This window comes from Aquarana catesbeiana, linkage group LG12, assembly GCF_042186555.1.
Source record: "Aquarana catesbeiana isolate 2022-GZ linkage group LG12, ASM4218655v1, whole genome shotgun sequence".
NCBI lineage: Eukaryota > Metazoa > Chordata > Amphibia > Anura > Ranidae > Aquarana > Aquarana catesbeiana.
Genome location: NC_133335.1, coordinates 764567 through 783544, shown reverse-complemented (window position 1 = coordinate 783544; position 18978 = coordinate 764567). Strand labels below are relative to the sequence as shown.

Below are 18978 nucleotides of genomic sequence, written 5' to 3'. Positions count from 1 at the left end.
ATCAGTGGGAGGAGGAGGAGGGGTCATGTGATCAGTGGAGGGGAGGGGTCATGTGATCAGTGGAAGAGGGGGAGGGGTCATGTGATCAGTGGAGGAGGAGGGGGAGGGGTCATGTGATCAGTGGGAGGAGGGGGGGGGGTCATGTGATCAGTGGAGGAGGAGGAGGAGGGGTCATGTGATCACTGGGAGGAGGAGGAGGGGATCATGTGATCACTGGGAGGAGGGGAGGGGATCATGTAATCAGTGGGAGGAGGGGAGGGGATCATGTGATCAGTGGGAGGAGGAGGAGGGATCATGTGATCAGTGGAGGAGGAGGAGGAGGGGTCATGTGATCACTGGGAGGAGGAGGAGGGATCATGTGATCAGTGGGAGGAGGAGGAGGGATCATGTGATCAGTGGGAGGAGGGGGAGGGGTCATGTGATCAGTGGAGGAGGGGGAGGGGTCATGTGATCAGTGGAGGAGGAGGAGGGGTCATGTGATCAGTGGGAGGAGGGGAGGGGTCATGTGATCAGTGGGAGGAGGAGGGATCATGTGATCAGTGGAGGAGGAGGAGGGGTCATGTGATCAGTTGAGGAGGAGGGATCATGTGATCAGTGGGAGGAGGAGGGGTCATGTGATCAGTGGGAGGAGGAGGGGTCATGTGATCAGTGGGAGGAGGAGGAGGGGTCATGTGATCAGTGGGAGGAGGAGGAGGGGTCATGTGATCAGTGGGAGGAGGAGGAGGGGTCATGTGATCAGTGGGAGGAGGAGGGGTCATGTGATCAGTGGAGGAGGGGAGGGGATTATGTGATCAGTGGAGGAGGGGTCATGTGATCAGTGGAGGAGGGGTCATGTGATCAGTGGAGGAGGGGTCATGTGATCAGTGGAGGAGGAGGAGGGGTCATGTGATCAGTAGGAGGAGGAGGGATCATGTGATCAGTGGAGGAGGAGGAGGGGTCATGTGGTCAGTGGGAGGAGGAGGAGGGATCATGTGATCAGTGGAGGAGGGGGAGGGGTCATGTGATCAGTGGAGGAGGAGGAGGGGTCATGTGATCAGAGGAGGGGGAGGGGTCATGTGATCAGTGGGAGGAGGAGGAGGGGTCATGTGATCAGTGGAGGAGGAGGAGGGGTCATGTGATCAGAGGAGGGGTCATGTGATCAGTGGGAGGAGGGGAGGGGATCATGTGATCAGTGGAGGATGGGAGGGGATCATGTGATCAGTGGAGGAGGAGGAGGGATCATGTGATCAGTGGGAGGAGGGGGAGGGGTCATGTGATCAGTGGGAGGAGGGGGAGGGGTCATGTGATCAGTGGAGGAGGAGGGGGAGGGGTCATGTGATCAGTGGGAGGAGGGGGAGGGGTCATGTGATCAGTGGGAGGAGGGGGAGGGGTCATGTGATCAGTGGGAGGAGGAGGAGGGATCATGTGATCAGTGGAGGGGGAGGGGTCATGTGATCAGTGGAGGAGGAGGAGGGGTCATGTGATCAGTGGAGGAGGAGGGGTCATGTGATCAGTGGGAGGAGGAGGAGGGGTCATGTGATCAGTGGAGGGGGAGGGGTCATGTGATCAGTGGGAGGAGGAGGAGGGGTCATGTGATCAGTGGAGGAGGGGAGGGGTCATGTGATCAGTGGAGGAGGGGGAGGGGTCATAAGATCAGTGGAGGAGGAGGGGTCATGTGATCAGTGGGAGGAGGAGGAGGGGTCATGTGATCAGTGGGAGGAGGGGGAGGGGTCATGTGATCAGTGGAGGAGGAGGAGGGGATCATGTGATCAGTGGAGGAGGGGGAGGGGTCATGTGATCAGTGGAGGAGGAGGGGTCATGTGATCAGTGGGAGGAGGAGGAGGGGTCATGTGATCAGTGGAGGGGAGGGGTCATGTGATCAGTGGAGGAGGGGGAGGGGTCATGTGATCAGTGGAGGAGGGGTCATGTGATCAGTGGGAGGAGGGGGAGGGGTCATGTGATCAGTGGAGGGGGAGGGGTCATGTGATCAGTGGAGGAGGAGGAGGGGTCATGTGATCAGTGGAGGAGGAGGAGGGGATCATGTGATCAGTGGAGGAGGGGGAGGGGTCATGTGATCAGTGGAGGAGGAGGGGTCATGTGATCAGTGGGAGGAGGAGGAGGGGTCATGTGATCAGTGGAGGGGAGGGGTCATGTGATCAGTGGAGGAGGGGGAGGGGTCATGTGATCAGTGGAGGAGGGGTCATGTGATCAGTGGGAGGAGGGGGAGGGGTCATGTGATCAGTGGAGGGGGAGGGGTCATGTGATCACTGGGAGGAGGGGAGGGGATCATGTAATCAGTGGGAGGAGGGGAGGGGATCATGTGATCAGTGGGAGGAGGAGGAGGGATCATGTGATCAGTGGAGGAGGAGGGGTCATGTGATCACTGGGAGGAGGAGGAGGGATCATGTGATCAGTGGGAGGAGGAGGAGGGGTCATGTGATCAGTGGAGGAGGAGGAGGGGTCATGTGATCAGTAGGAGGAGGAGGGATCATGTGATCAGTGGAGGAGGAGGAGGGGTCATGTGGTCAGTGGGAGGAGGAGGAGGGATCATGTGATCAGTGGAGGAGGGGGAGGGGTCATGTGATCAGTGGAGGAGGAGGAGGGGTCATGTGATCAGAGGAGGGGGAGGGGTCATGTGATCAGTGGGAGGAGGAGGAGGGGTCATGTGATCAGTAGGAGGAGGAGGGATCATGTGATCAGTGGAGGAGGAGGAGGGGTCATGTGATCAGTAGGAGGAGGAGGGATCATGTGATCAGTGGAGGAGGAGGAGGGGTCATGTGATCAGTGGAGGAGGAGGAGGAGGGGTCATGTGATCAGTGGAGGAGGGGGAGGGGTCATGTGATCAGAGGAGGAGGAGGGGAGGGGTCATGTGATCAGTGGGAGGAGGAGGAGGGGATCATGTGATCAGTGGAGGAGGGGGAGGGGTCATGTGATCAGTGGAGGAGGAGGAGGGGTCATGTGATCAGAGGAGGGGTCATGTGATCAGTGGGAGGAGGAGGAGGGGTCATGTGATCAGTGGAGGAGGAGGAGGGGTCATGTGATCAGAGGAGGGGGAGGGGTCATGTGATCAGTGGGAGGAGGAGGAGGGGTCATGTGATCAGTGGAGGAGGAGGAGGGGTCATGTGATCAGAGGAGGGGGAGGGGTCATGTGATCAGTGGGAGGAGGGGGAGGGGTCATGTGATCAGTGGGAGGAGGAGGGGTCATGTGATCAGTGGAGGAGGGGGAGGGGTCATGTGATCAGAGGAGGAGGAGGGGAGGGGTCATGTGATCAGTGGGAGGAGGAGGAGGGGTCATGTGATCAGTGGAGGAGGAGGAGGGGTCATGTGATCAGTGGAGGAGGAGGGGAGGGGTCATGTGATCAGTGGGAGGAGGAGGAGGGGTCATGTGATCAGTGGAGGAGGAGGAGGGGTCATGTGATCAGAGGAGGGGGAGGGGTCATGTGATCAGTGGAGGAGGGGGAGGGGTCATGTGATCAGAGGAGGAGGAGGGGTCATGTGATCAGTGGGAGGAGGGGGAGGGGTCATGTGATCAGTGGGAGGAGGGGGAGGGGTCATGTGATCAGTAGGAGGAGGAGGAGGGGTCATGTGATCAGTGGGAGGAGGGGGAGGGGGTCATGTGATCAGTAGGAGGAGGGGAGGGGTCATGTGATCAGTGGGAGGAGAGGGAGGGGTCATGTGATCAGTAGGAGGAGGGGAGGGGTCATGTGATCAGTAGGAGGAGGGGAGGGGTCATGTGATCAGTGGAGGAGGAGGGGAGGGGTCATGTGATCAGTGGAGGAGGAGGGGAGGGGTCATGTGATCAGTGGAGGAGGAGGGGTCATGTGATCAGTGGAGTGGTCATGTGATCAGTGGAGGAGGAGGGGAGGGGTCATGTGATCAGTGGAGGAGGAGGGGTCATGTGATCAGTGGAGGGGTCATGTGATCAGTGGAGGAGGAGGAGGAGGGGTCATAAGATCAGTGGAGGAGGAGGGGTCATGTGATCAGTGGGAGGAGGAGGAGGGGTCATGTGATCAGTGGGAGGAGGGGGAGGGGTCATGTGATCAGTGGAGGAGGAGGAGGGGTCATGTGATCAGTGGAGGAGGAGGAGGGGTCATGTGATCAGTGGAGGAGGAGGAGGGGTCATGTGATCAGTGGAGGAGGAGGAGGGGATCATGTGATCAGTGGAGGAGGGGGAGGGGTCATGTGATCAGTGGAGGAGGAGGGGTCATGTGATCAGTGGGAGGAGGAGGAGGGGTCATGTGATCAGTGGAGGGGAGGGGTCATGTGATCAGTGGAGGAGGGGGAGGGGTCATGTGATCAGTGGAGGAGGAGGAGGGGTCATGTGATCAGTGGGAGGAGGGGAGGGGTCATGTGATCAGTGGAGGGGGAGGGGTCATGTGATCACTGGGAGGAGGGAGGGGATCATGTAATCAGTGGGAGGAGGGGAGGGGATCATGTGATCAGTGGAGGAGGAGGGGTCATGTGATCATTGGGAGGAGGAGGAGGGATCATGTGATCAGTGGGAGGAGGAGGAGGGGTCATGTGATCAGTGGAGGAGGAGGAGGGGTCATGTAATCAGTAGGAGGAGGAGGGATCATGTGATCAGTGGAGGAGGAGGAGGGGTCATGTGGTCAGTGGGAGGAGGAGGAGGGATCATGTGATCAGTGGAGGAGGAGGAGGGGTCATGTGATCAGAGGAGGGGGAGGGGTCATGTGATCAGTGGGAGGAGGAGGAGGGGTCATGTGATCAGTAGGAGGAGGAGGGATCATGTGATCAGTGGAGGAGGAGGAGGGGTCATGTGATCAGTAGGAGGAGGAGGGATCATGTGATCAGTGGAGGAGGAGGAGGGGTCATGTGATCAGTGGAGGAGGAGGAGGGGTCATGTGGTCAGTGGGAGGAGGAGGAGGGATCATGTGATCAGTGGAGGAGGGGGAGGGGTCATGTGATCAGTGGAGGAGGAGGAGGGGTCATGTGATCAGAGGAGGGGGAGGGGTCATGTGATCAGTGGGAGGAGGAGGAGGGGTCATGTGATCAGTGGAGGAGGAGGAGGGGTCATGTGATCAGAGGAGGGGGAGGGGTCATGTGATCAGTGGGAGGAGGAGGAGGGGTCATGTGATCAGAGGAGGGGTCATGTGATCAGTGGGAGGAGGGGGAGGGGTCATGTGATCAGTGGGAGGAGGAGGGGTCATGTGATCAGTGGAGGAGGGGGAGGGGTCATGTGATCAGAGGAGGAGGAGGGAGGGGTCATGTGATCAGTGGGAGGAGGAGGAGGGGTCATGTGATCAGTGGAGGAGGAGGAGGGGTCATGTGATCAGTGGAGGAGGGGAGGGGTCATGTGATCAGTGGGAGGAGGAGGAGGGGTCATGTGATCAGTGGAGGAGGAGGAGGGGTCATGTGATCAGAGGAGGGGGAGGGGTCATGTGATCAGTGGGAGGAGGAGGAGGGGGTCATGTGATCAGTGGAGGAGGGGGGAGGGGTCATGTGATCAGTGGAGGAGGAGGAGGGGTCATGTGATCAGTGGAGGAGGAGGAGGGGTCATGTGATCAGAGGAGGGGGAGGGGTCATGTGATCAGAGGAGGGGGAGGGGTCATGTGATCAGTGGAGGAGGAGGAGGGGTCATGTGATCAGAGGAGGAGGAGGGGTCATGTGATCAGTGGGAGGAGGGGGGAGGGGTCATGTGATCAGTGGAGGAGGGGAGGGGTCATGTGATCAGTAGGAGGAGGAGGAGGGGTCATGTGATCAGTGGGAGGAGGGGGAGGGGTCATGTGATCAGTAGGAGGAGGGGAGGGTCATGTGATCAGTGGGAGGAGGGGGAGGGGTCATGTGATCAGTAGAGGAGGGGAGGGGTCATGTGATCAGTAGGAGGAGGGGAGGGGTCATGTGATCAGTGGAGGAGGAGGGAGGGGTCATGTGATCAGTGGAGGAGGAGGGGTCATGTGATCAGTGGGAGGAGGGGAGGGGTCATGTGATCAGTGGAGGAGGAGGAGGGGTCATGTGATCAGTGGAGGAGGGGGAGGGGTCATGTGATCAGTGTTGGAGGGGGAGGGGTCATGTGATCAGTGGAGGAGGGGAGGGGTCATGTGATCAGTGGAGGAGGAGGAGGGGTCATGTGGTCAGTGGAGGAGGGGAGGGGTCATGTGATCAGTGGGAGGAGGGGGAGGGGGTCATGTGATCAGTGGGAGGAGGGGGAGGGGTCATGTGATCAGTAGGAGGAGGGGAGGGGTCATGTGATCAGTGGAGGAGGGGAGGGGTCATGTGATCAGTGGGAGGAGGGGGAGGGGTCATGTGATCAGTAGGAGGAGGGGAGGGGTCATGTGATCAGTGGAGGAGGGGGAGGGGTCATGTGATCAGAGGAGGAGGAGGAGGGGATCATGTGATCAGTGGAGGAGGAGGAGGGGTCATGTGGTCAGTGGAGGAGGGGAGGGGTCATGTGATCAGTGGGAGGAGGGGGAGGGGTCATGTGATCAGTGGGAGGAGGGGGAGGGGTCATGTGATCAGTGGAGGAGGGGGAGGGTCATGTGATCAGTGGGAGGAGGGGGAGGGGTCATGTGATCAGTGGAGGGGGAGGGGTCATGTGATCAGTAGGAGGAGGAGGAGGGGTCATGTGATCAGTGGGATGAGGAGGAGGGGTCATGTGATCAGTGGGAGGAGGAGGAGGGGTCATGTGATCAGTGGGAGGAGGGGGAGGGGTCATGTGATCAGTGGAGGGGGAGGGGTCATGTGATCAGTGGAGGAGGAGGAGGGGTCATGTGATCAGTGGAGGAGGGGGAGGGGTCATGTGATCAGAGGAGGAGGAGGAGGGGATCATGTGATCAGTGGAGGAGGAGGAGGGGTCATGTGGTCAGTGGAGGAGGGGAGGGGTCATGTGATCAGTGGGAGGAGGGGGAGGGGTCATGTGATCAGTGGGAGGAGGGGGAGGGGTCATGTGATCAGTGGAGGAGGGGGAGGGGTCATGTGATCAGTGGAGGAGGAGGAGGGGTCATGTGATCAGTGGAGGAGGGGGAGGGGTCATGTGATCAGTGTTGGAGGGGGAGGGGTCATGTGATCAGAGGAGGAGGAGGGGTCATGTGATCAGTGGGAGGAGGAGGAGGGGTCATGTGATCAGTGGGAGGAGGAGGATGGGTCATGTGATCAGTGGGATGAGGAGGAGGGGTCATGTGATCAGTGGGAGGAGGAGGAGGGGTCATGTGATCAGTAGGAGGAGGAGGAGGGGTCATGTGATCAGTAGGAGGAGGAGGAGGGGTCATGTGATCAGTAGGAGGAGGGGGAGGGATCATGTGATCAGTGGGATGAGGAGGAGGGATCATGTGATCAGTGGAGGAGGAGGGGTCATGTGATCAGTGGGATGAGGAGGAGGGGTCATGTGATCAGTGGAGGAGGGGGAGGGGTCATGTGATCAGTGGGAGGAGGAGGAGGGGTCATGTGATCAGTGGAGGAGGGGGAGGGGTCATGTGATCAGAGGAGGAGGAGGGGTCATGTGATCAGTGGGAGGAGGGGGAGGGGTCATGTGATCAGTGGGAGGAGGGGGAGGGGTCATGTGATCAGTAGGAGGAGGAGGAGGGGTCATGTGATCAGTGGGAGGAGGGGGAGGGGTCATGTGATCAGTAGGAGGAGGGGAGGGGTCATGTGATCAGTGGGAGGAGGGGGAGGGGTCATGTGATCAGTAGGAGGAGGGGACATGTGATCAGTAGGAGGAGGGGAGGGGTCATGTGATCAGTGGAGGAGGAGGGGAGGGGTCATGTGATCAGTGGAGGAGGGGGAGGGGTCATGTGATCAGTGGGAGGAGGGGAGGGGTCATGTGATCAGTGGAGGAGGAGGGGTCATGTGATCAGTGGGAGGAGGAGGAGGGGTCATGTGATCAGTGGGAGGAGGAGGAGGGGTCATGTGATCAGTGGAGGAGGGGGAGGGGTCATGTGATCAGTGTTGGAGGGGGAGGGGTCATGTGATCAGTGGAGGAGGGGAGGGGTCATGTGATCAGTGGAGGAGGAGGGGAGGGGTCATGTGATCAGTAGGAGGAGGGGGAGGGGTCATGTGATCAGTGGGAGGAGGGGAGGGGTCATGTGATCAGTGGAGGAGGAGGGGTCATGTGATCAGTGGGAGGAGGAGGAGGGGTCATGTGATCAGTGGAGGAGGGGGAGGGGTCATGTGATCAGTGTTGGAGGGGGAGGGGTCATGTGATCAGTGGAGGAGGGGAGGGGTCATGTGATCAGTGGAGGAGGAGGAGGGGTCATGTGGTCAGTGGAGGAGGGGAGGGGTCATGTGATCAGTGGGAGGAGGGGGAGGGGTCATGTGATCAGTGGGAGGAGGGGGAGGGGTCATGTGATCAGTAGGAGGAGGGGAGGGGTCATGTGATCAGTGGAGGAGGGGGAGGGGTCATGTGATCAGTGGAGGAGGAGGAGGGGTCATGTGATCAGTGGAGGAGGGGGAGGGGTCATGTGATCAGTGGAGGAGGGGGAGGGGTCATGTGATCAGTGTTGGAGGGGGAGGGGTCATGTGATAAGAGGAGGGGGAGGGGTCATGTGATCAGTGGGAGGAGGAGGAGGGGTCATGTGATCAGTGGAGGAGGGGGAGGGGTCATGTGATCAGTGGAGGAGGGGAGGGGTCATGTGATCAGTGGAGGAGGAGGAGGGGTCATGTGATCAGTGGGAGGAGGGGGAGGGGTCATGTGATCAGTGGGAGGAGGGGGAGGGGTCATGTGATCAGTAGGAGGAGGGGAGGGGTCATGTGATCAGTGGAGGAGGGGAGGGGTCATGTGATCAGTGGGAGGAGGGGGAGGGGTCATGTGATCAGTAGGAGGAGGGGAGGGGTCATGTGATCAGTGGGAGGAGGGGGAGGGGTCATGTGATCAGAGGAGGAGGAGGAGGGATCATGTGATCAGTGGAGGAGGAGGAGGGGTCATGTGATCAGTGGGAGGAGGGGGAGGGGTCATGTGATCAGTGGAGGAGGGGGAGGGGTCATGTGGTCAGTGGAGGAGGGGAGGGGTCATGTGATCAGTGGGAGGAGGGGGAGGGGTCATGTGATCAGTGGGAGGAGGGGGAGGGGTCATGTGATCAGTGGGAGGAGGGGGAGGGGTCATGTGATCAGTGGAGGAGGGGAGGGGTCATGTGATCAGTGGAGGAGGAGGAGGGGTCATGTGATCAGTGGAGGAGGGGGAGGGGTCATGTGATCAGTGTTGGAGGGGGAGGGGTCATGTGATCAGAGGAGGAGGAGGAGGGGTCATGTGATCAGTAGGAGGAGGGGGAGGGGTCATGTGATCAGTAGGAGGAGGAGGAGGGGTCATGTGATCAGTGGAGGAGGAGGAGGGGTCATGTGATCAGTGGGAGGAGGAGGAGGGGTCATGTGATCAGTGGGATGAGGAGGATGGGTCATGTGATCAGAGGAGGGGGAGGGGTCATGTGATCAGTGGGAGGAGGGGGAGGGGTCATGTGATCAGTGGAGGAGGAGGAGGGGTCATGTGATCAGTAGGAGGAGGGGAGAGGATCATGTGATCAGAGGAGGAGGAGGGGTCATGTGATCAGTAGGAGGAGGGGGAGGGGTCATGTGATCAGTAGGAGGAGGGGGAGGGGTCATGTGATCAGTGGAGGGGGAGGGGTCATGTGATCAGTAGGAGGAGGAGGAGGGGTCATGTGATCAGTGGGATGAGGAGGAGGGGTCATGTGATCAGAGGAGGGGGGGGGGGTCATGTGATCAGTGGGAGGAGGGGGAGGGGTCATGTGATCAGTGGAGGAGGAGGAGGGGTCATGTGATCAGTAGGAGGAGGGGGAGGGGTCATGTGATCAGTAGGAGGAGGGGGAGGGGTCATGTGATCAGGAGGAGGAGGGGTCATGTGATCAGTGGAGGAGGGGGAGGGGTCATGTGATCAGTAGGAGGAGGAGGAGGGGTCATGTGATCAGTGGAGGAGGGGGAGGGGTCATGTGATCAGTGGAGGAGGAGGGGTCATGTGATCAGTGGGATGAGGAGGAGGGGTCATGTGATCAGTGGGAGGAGGAGGGGTCATGTGATCAGTGGGAGGAGGGGGAGGGGTCATGTGATCAGTGGGAGGAGGGGGAGGGGTCATGTGATCAGTGGAGGAGGGGGAGGGGTCATGTGATCAGTGGAGGGGGAGGGGATCATGTGATCAGTGGAGGAGGAGGAGGGGTCATGTGATCAGTGGGATGAGGAGGAGGGGTCATGTGATCAGTGGGAGGAGGAGGAGGGGTCATGTGATCAGTGGGAGGAGGGGGAGGGGTCATGTGATCAGTGGAAGGGGAGGGGTCATGTGATCAGTAGGAGGAGGAGGAGGGGTCATGTGATCAGTGGGATGAGGAGGAGGGGTCATGTGATCAGTGGAGGGGTCATGTGATCAGTGGAGGAGGAGGAGGGGTCATGTGATCAGTGGGATGAGGAGGAGGGGTCATGTGATCAGTGGAGGAGGAGGAGGGGTCATGTGATCAGTGGGATGAGGAGGAGGGGTCATGTGATCAGTGGGATGAGGAGGAGGGGTCATGTGATCAGTGGAGGAGGAGGAGGGGTCATGTGATCAGTGGGATGAGGAGGAGGGGTCATGTGATCAGTGGGAGGAGGGGGAGGGGTCATGTGATCAGTGTTGGAGGGGGAGGGGTCATGTGATCAGAGGAGGAGGAGGATGGGTCATGTGATCAGTGTTGGAGGGGGAGGGGTCATGTGATCAGTGGGAGGAGGGGGAGGGGTCATGTGATCAGTGGAGGAGGAGGATGGGTCATGTGATCAGTGTTGGAGGGGGAGGGGTCATGTGATCAGTGGGAGGAGGGGGAGGGGTCATGTGATCAGTGGGAGGAGGGGGAGGAGGGATCATGTGATCAGTGGGAGGAGGGGGAGGGGTCATGTGGTCAGTGGAGGAGGGGAGGGGTCATGTGATCAGTAGGAGGAGGGGGAGGAGGGGTCATGTGATCAGTAGGAGGAGGGGGAGGAGGGGTCATGTGATCAGTAGGAGGAGGGGGAGGAGGGGTCATGTGATCAGTAGGAGGAGGGGGAGGGGTCATGTGATCAGTGGGAGGAGGGGGAGGAGGGATCATGTGATCAGTAGGAGGAGGGGGAGGGGTCATGTGATCAGTGGGAGGAGGGGGAGGAGGGGTCATGTGATCAGTAGGAGGAGGGGGAGGAGGGGTCATGTGATCAGTAGGAGGGGGAGGAGGGGTCATGTGATCAGTAGGAGGAGGGGGAGGAGGGATCATGTGATCAGTAGGAGGAGGGGGAGGGGTCATGTGATCAGTGGGAGGAGGGGGAGGGGTCATGTGATCAGTGGGAGGAGGGGGAGGAGGGATCATGTGATCAGTAGGAGGAGGGGGAGGGGTCATGTGATCAGTAGGAGGAGGGGGAGGAGGGGTCATGTGATCAGTAGGAGGAGGGGGAGGAGGGGTCATGTGATCAGTAGGAGGGGGAGGAGGGGTCATGTGATCAGTAGGAGGAGGGGGAGGAGGGATCATGTGATCAGTAGGAGGAGGGGGAGGGGTCATGTGATCAGTGGGAGGAGGGGGAGGGGTCATGTGATCAGTAGGAGGAGGGGGAGGGGTCATGTGATCAGTAGGAGGAGGGATTATGTGATCAGTAGGAGGAGGGGGAGGGTGAATTGTATATAATGATCTCTCGGTTATGTTGGGGATCTCCGGTCTCTCTCCGGTGGGGGAGGGGTGTACAGTCGGTGGAATTGATCTATAGCCTGGTTTCCCTCTCAGACGAAATCAGCCAATCAACTTCTTCCCTTTTCCATCCAATGAAGAGATCGCTCTTCGCCTCGTCCAATCAGAGCCGAGTGTTCAGAGCGAGGCGTGCACCGCAAACAGGCCGTCCAGGCGGAGGAATGGAGCGCCGAGCCGGAGAGTCTGTGTGATCGGAGATCGATTCACCGCGCCTGAGAGAGCCGAGCGGGCCGAGAGAGAGAGAGAGGCCCGGAGATGATCCACCGAGCGGGTGAGTCACCCTAATGTGGGCGTGTCCGAGTACTCCCCGTCACCCTGATACCCCGTAATACCCACTGACACCCCATAATACCTCACAACTACCCCTGACAACCCATAACCATTCCTACCCCCAACATAACACCCCATTACCACCCCCAACATCAAATATCTCACCCTATAATCACCCCATTACCATCCATAGTACCCCCAACATCTCATAACTACCCCCCCCCCGGTAATACCCCTGAGGACACCCCGTTATAGATCAGTGACCCCCCCGGTAATACCCCTGAGGACACCCCGTTATAGATCAGTGACCCCCCCGGTAATACCCCTGAGGACACCCCGTTATAGATCAGTGACCCCCCCGGTAATACCCCTGAGGACACCCCGTTATAGATCAGTGACCCCCCCGGTAATACCCCTGAGGACACCCCGTTATAGATCAGTGACCCCCCCGGTAATACCCCTGAGGACACCCCGTTATAGATCAGTGACCCCCCCGGTAATATCCCTGAGGACACCCCGTTATAGATCAGTGACCCCCCCGGTAATACCCCTGAGGACACCCCGTTATAGATCAGTGACCCCCCCGGTAATACCCCTGAGGACACCCCGTTATAGATCAGTGACCCCCCCGGTAATACCCCTGAGGACACCCCGTTATAGATCAGTGACCCCCCCCGGTAATACCCCTGAGGACACCCCGTTATAGATCAGTGACCCCCCCGGTAATACCCCTGAGGACACCCCGTTATAGATCAGTGACCCCCCCGGTAATACCCCTGAGGACACCCCGTTATAGATCAGTGACCCCCCCGGTAATACCCCTGAGGACACCCCGTTATAGATCAGTGACCCCCCCGGTAATACCCCTGAGGACACCCCGTTATAGATCAGTGACCCCCCCCCCGGTAATACCCCTGAGGACACCCCGTTACAGGTGACCCCCGGTCAGTTAGTGTCAGATTGCCTGTCGCCCTATCTCAGCCCCGCTATAAATCTCTGATCGCCGCCATTCCAGTACAGTGTGTATATAGATGTATACCTCCCAGTACAGTGTGTATATAGATGTATACCTCCCAGTACAGTGTGTATATAGATGTATACCTCCCAGTACAGTGTGTATATAGATGTATACCTCCCAGTACAGTGTGTATATAGATGTATACCTCCCAGTACAGTGTGTATATAGATGTATACCTCCCAGTACAGTGTGTATATAGCTGTATACCTCCCAGTACAGTGTGTATATAGATGTATACCTCCCAGTACAGTGTGTATATAGATGTATACCTCCCAGTACAGTGTGTATATAGATGTATACCTCCCAGTACAGTGTGTATATAGATGTATACCTCCCAGTACAGTGTGTATATAGATGTATACCTCCCAGTACAGTGTGTATATAGATGTATACCTCCCAGTACAGTGTGTATATAGATGTATACCTCCCAGTACAGTGTGTATATAGATGTATACCTCCCAGTACAGTGTGTATATAGATGTATACCTCCCAGTACAGTGTGTATATAGATGTATACCTCCCAGTACAGTGTGTATATAGCTGTATACCTCCCAGTACAGTGTGTATATAGATGTATACCTCCCAGTACAGTGTGTATATCGATGTATACCTCCCAGTACAGTGTGTATATAGATGTATACCTCCCAGTACAGTGTGTATATAGCTGTATACCTCCCAGTACAGTGTGTATATAGATGTATACCTCCCAGTACAGTGTGTATATAGCTGTATACCTCCCAGTACAGTGTGTATATAGCTGTATACCTCCCAGTACAGTGTGTATATAGATGTATACCTCCCAGTACAGTGTGTATATAGATGTATACCTCCCAGTACAGTGTGTATATAGCTGTATACCTCCCAGTACAGTGTGTATATAGATGTATACCTCCCAGTACAGTGTGTATATAGATGTATACCTCCCAGTACAGTGTGTATATAGATGTATACCTCCCAGTACAGTGTGTATATAGATGTATACCTCCCAGTACAGTGTGTATATAGATGTATACCTCCCAGTACAGTGTGTATATAGATGTATACCTCCCAGTACAGTGTGTATATAGATGTATACCTCCCAGTACAGTGTGTATATAGATGTATATAGATGTATACCTCCCAGTACAGTGTGTATATAGATGTATATAGATGTATACCTCCCAGTACAGTGTGTATATAGATGTATACCTCCCAGTACAGTGTGTATATAGATGTATACCTCCCAGTACAGTGTGTATATAGATGTATACCTCCCAGTACAGTGTGTATATAGATGTATACCTCCCAGTACAGTGTGTATATAGATGTATATAGATGTATACCTCCCAGTACAGTGTGTATATAGATGTATACCTCCCAGTACAGTGTGTATATAGATGTATACCTCCCAGTACAGTGTGTATATAGCTGTATACCTCCCAGTACAGTGTGTATATAGATGTATACCTCCCAGTACAGTGTGTATATAGCTGTATACCTCCCAGTACAGTGTGTATATAGCTGTATATAGATGTAGAACACACTGATTGGGATTTTCCAGACATGAAGAAGAATTTATTTTGGTCGGAATTGATGATGAAATTATTGGATGTTTTATCACAGAAGGTAGAAAATCTGTGTGAAGGAAATGATAGAAATGTGATTGGTGTACAGTGTCACATGACCGCGTGATTACCGGTAAAGTAGCGAAATGTCTGGGTCATGAAGGGGGGTAAATCTTCCGGTCAGGGGGATAAACCAGAGATTAGTGTCAGTTTATTGGGCGGTGCAGTATACTGAGCTGTGATTGGTTGTTGTAGACCCTGCACTTAGTCCATACATCTCTGATGGACTCCTTCTTCTGAAATTATAAGGCCCCTTCATACCCGCGGACCAATCAGACCCCCTCCCCATTGTTCTCTATGGCCCCATTGAGCAGAGAGAGAGAGATCCCCCCGCTGGACGGAATCCACCCCATCTGAAAGGGGCCTAACATGACAATGTATGTGCTGATCGCTCTGTCACACTAGGTATATTTCTATATTAGAAGGAGGTTCTACACCTGATCAGATATAGGCCATAGTAGTCCTCACTTCATTCTTATAAAACCCTGATGAAGGGGAGTATTGGGGCCCCCCCCCCCAACGAAGGGGCGTAGTGTGTAACCCCCCCCCCCTCCCCCGATGAAGGATGGTTACCTTTTTTCTTTTTTTATATTGGTTGAACTAGATGGACTTGTGTCTTTTTTTTTTTTTTTTCCAACCTGACTAACTATGTAACTGTGTATGTCCCCCTGACGAAGTGGGGGTATTGTCCCCCTGACGAAGTGGGGGTATTGTCCCCCTGACGAAGTGGGGGTATTGTCCCCCCCTGGAGAGAGTTGGCTTTGTTCATGTGAGAATATTAAGAACAAGTAAGGAGACATTGGGAGTGTACTCTTTTTGGTCCCCAACGAAGGGGAATTTTTACCCCCCCCCCCCCCCCCCCCCCCCCCCCCCCGAAGAACCATAGTTACATTTCTTTCTTTTTTATTGGTTTAACTGGATGGTCTTTCTTTCAACCTGACTAACTATGTATGTCCTCATGATAGGAGTATTTGGTTCCTCCTGAGGAGGAGGGAGGAGGATTTGGGTCCTCCTGAGGTGGTGGGAGGAGGATTTGGTTCCTCCTGAGGAGGTGCGAGGAGGATTTGGGTCCTCCTGAGGTGGTGGGAGGAGGATTTGGGTCCTCCTGAGGTGGTGGGAGGAGGATTTGGGTCCTCCTGAGGTGGTGGGAGGAGGATTTGGGTCCTCCTGAGGTGGTGGGAGGAGGATTTGGGTCCTCCTGAGGAGGTGGGAGGAGGATTTGGTTGCTCCTGAGGTGGTGGGAGGAGGATTTGGTTGCTCCTGAGGTGGTGGGAGGAGGATTTGGTTGCTCCTGAGGTGGTGGGAGGAGGATTTGGGTCCTCCTGAGGTGGTGGGAGGAGGATTTGGGTCCTCCTGAGGTGGTGGGAGGAGGATTTGGGTCCTCCTGAGGTGGTGGGAGGAGGATTTGGTTGCTCCTGAGGTGGTGGGAGGAGGATTTGGTTGCTCCTGAGGTGGTGGGAGGAGGATTTGGTTGCTCCTGAGGTGGTGGGAGGAGGATTTGGTCCTCCTGAGGTGGTGGGAGGAGGATTTGGGTCCTCCTGAGGTGGTGGGAGGAGGATTTGGGTCCTCCTGAGGTGGTGGGAGGAGGATTTGGGTCCTCCTGAGGTGGTGGGAGGAGGATTTGGGTCCTCCTGAGGTGGTGGGAGGAGGATTTGGGTCCTCCTGAGGTGGTGGGAGGAGGATTTGGGTCCTCCTGAGGTGGTGGGAGGAGGATTTGGGTCCTCCCGAGGTGGTGGGAGGAGGATTTGGGTCCTCCCGAGGTGGTGGGAGGAGGATTTGGGTCCTCCCGAGGTGGTGGGAGGAGGATTTGGTTGCTCCCGAGGTGGTGGGAGGAGGATTTGGTTGCTCCCGAGGTGGTGGGAGGAGGATTTGGGTCCTCCCGAGGTGGTGGGAGGAGGATTTGGGTCCTCCTGAGGTGGTGGGAGGAGGATTTGGTTGCTCCTGAGGTGGTGGGAGGAGGATTTGGGTCCTCCTGAGGTGGTGGGAGGAGGATTTGGGTCCTCCCGAGGTGGTGGGAGGAGGATTTGGGTCCTCCTGAGGTGGTGGGAGGAGGATTTGGTTGCTCCTGAGGTGGTGGGAGGAGGATTTGGGTCCTCCCGAGGTGGTGGGAGGAGGATTTGGGTCCTCCCGAGGTGGTGGGAGGAGGATTTGGGTCCTCCCGAGGTGGTGGGAGGAGGATTTGGTTGCTCCTGAGGTGGTGGGAGGAGGATTTGGGTCCTCCTGAGGTGGTGGGAGGAGGATTTGGGTCCTCCTGAGGTGGTGGGAGGAGGATTTGGGTCCTCCCGAGGTGGTGGGAGGAGGATTTGGTTGCTCCCGAGGTGGTGGGAGGAGGATTTGGTTGCTCCCGAGGTGGTGGGAGGATTGTGTCCCCCCCGGAAAGGAGTTGTCTATATTCATGTGATAAGAAGAAGTAAGGAGACATTGGACGTGTACTGTTATTTGGGTTGATTTGTTTTCCCATGGAGGGAGGTGGTGAGAGTGGCCAGTCGGTGAGGATTTCGGGGTTCCTCTTGATGTGTTCTCCGGGTGCTGCGGGAGGCAGTATAGATAGATAGATAGAGATATCTATATATCTCTATCTAATAAATAAATATATATATATATATATACATACACACACACACACACACACACACACACACGGGAAGGCGTGTTGTTGATATTGGGTGATAAGACGTCACTCTGAGCTCGGCTCCCCCTCATTGGTCACCATGGCGTCTTATCTAATGGGGACAAAGTCCGGTGGTGTCAGCCAGGACTGTACTTACCCATGGTGCTCTGGGGCTGTCAGCTGGGATGAGGATGGTCTTTCTGAGGGGCCCCCAGCAGAGGAGATCGTAGGGCCCGGCTCCTGGGAAGGTACTTCATTCTACATACAATCCATTGATCAGTCTTTCTGTATTGATAATTCGGCCTCTAGGAGGAGCTCCAACACCCAACTACAGCTGGTGAATGTTAGGACCGGCATTCCCATCTACACCCCGATCAGTGAATGGAGGAGGGGTCTGGCTGTGTGTAGTGAACGGAGGAGGGGTCTGGCTGTGTGGAGTGAACGGAGGAGGGGTCTGGCTGTGTGGAGTGAACGGAGGAGGGGTCTGGCTGTGTGGAGTGAACGGAGGAGGGGTCTGGCTGTGTGGAGTGAACGGAGGAGGGGTCTGGCTGTGTGGAGTGAACGGAGGAGGGGTCTGGCTGTGTGGAGTGAACGGAGGAGGGGTCTGGCTGTGTGGAGTGAACGGAGGAGGGGTCTGGCTGTGTGGAGTGAACGGAGGAGGGGTCTGGCTGTGTGGAGTGAACGGAGGAGGGGTCTGGCTGTGTGGAGTGAACGGAGGAGGGGTCTGGCTGTGTGGAGTGAACGGAGGAGGGGTCTGGCTGTGTGGAGTGAACGGAGGAGGGGTCTGGCTGTGTGGAGTGAACGGAGGAGGGGGCCTGGCTGTGTGGAGTGAACGGAGGAGGGGGCCTGGCTGTGTGGAGTGAACGGAGGAGGGGGCCTGGCTGTGTGGAGTGAACGGAGGAGGGGGCCTGGCTGTGTGGAGTGAACGGAGGAGGGGGCCTGGCTGTGTGGAGTGAACGGAGGAGGGGGCCTGGCTGTGTGGAGTGAACGGAGGAGGGGGCCTGGCTGTGTGGAGTGAACGGAGGAGGGGGCCTGGCTGTGTGGAGTGAACGGAGGAGGGGGCCTGGCTGTGTGGAGTGAACGGAGGAGGGGGCCTGGCTGTGTGGAGTGAACGGAGGAGGGGGCCTGGCTGTGTGGAGTGAACGGAGGAGGGGGCCTGGCTGTGTGGAGTGAACGGAGGAGGGGGCCTGGCTGTGTGGAGTGAACGGAGGAGGGGGCCTGGCTGTGTGGAGTGAACGGAGGAGGGGGCCTGGCTGTGTGGAGTGAACGGAGGAGGGGGCCTGGCTGTGTGGAGTGAACGGAGGAGGGGGCCTGGCTGTGTGGAGTGAACGGAGGAGGGGGCCTGGCTGTGTGGAGTGAACGGAGGAGGGGGCCTGGCTGTGTGGAGTGAACGGAGGAGGGGGCCTGGCTGTGTGGAGTGAACGGAGGAGGGGGCCTGGCTGTGTGGAGTGAACGGAGGAGGGGGCCTGGCTGTGTGGAGTGAACGGAGGAGGGGGCCTGGCTGTGTGGAGTGAACGGAGGAGGGGGCCTGGCTGTGTGGAGTGAACGGAGGAGGGGGCCTGGCTGTGTGGAGTGAACGGAGGAGGGGGCCTGGCTGTGTGGAGTGAACGGAGGAGGGGGCCTGGCTGTGTGGAGTGAACGGAGGAGGGGGCCTGGCTGTGTGGAGTGAACGGAGGAGGGGGCCTGGCTGTGTGGAGTGAACGGAGGAGGGGGCCTGGCTGTGTGGAGTGAACGGAGGAGGGGGCCTGGCTGTGTGGAGTGAACGGAGGAGGGGGCCTGGCTGTGTGGAGTGAACGGAGGAGGGGGCCTGGCTGTGTGGAGTGAAGGGAGGAGGGGTCTGGCTGTGTGGAGTGAAGGGAG

General features: G+C 57.3%; 1 protein-coding gene across 4 annotated transcripts in view; it reads left to right on the top strand.

Annotated features, from left to right (window-relative positions):
* Nucleotides 1-11596: 11596 nt before the first annotated feature.
* Nucleotides 11597-18978, top strand: part of TEX2 (testis expressed 2) — a 51711-nt gene continuing 44329 nt past the window's right edge. For 2 of the 4 annotated variants that reach the window (XM_073607072.1, XM_073607069.1), the window contains exon 1: nt 11600-11886. The gene's annotated coding sequence lies outside the window, so the exon portion shown is untranslated. Of the gene's footprint in view, nt 11887-17238; nt 17367-18978 lie in introns of those variants that run through there. The other 2 variants (XM_073607074.1, XM_073607071.1) reach the window with 2 other exon arrangements.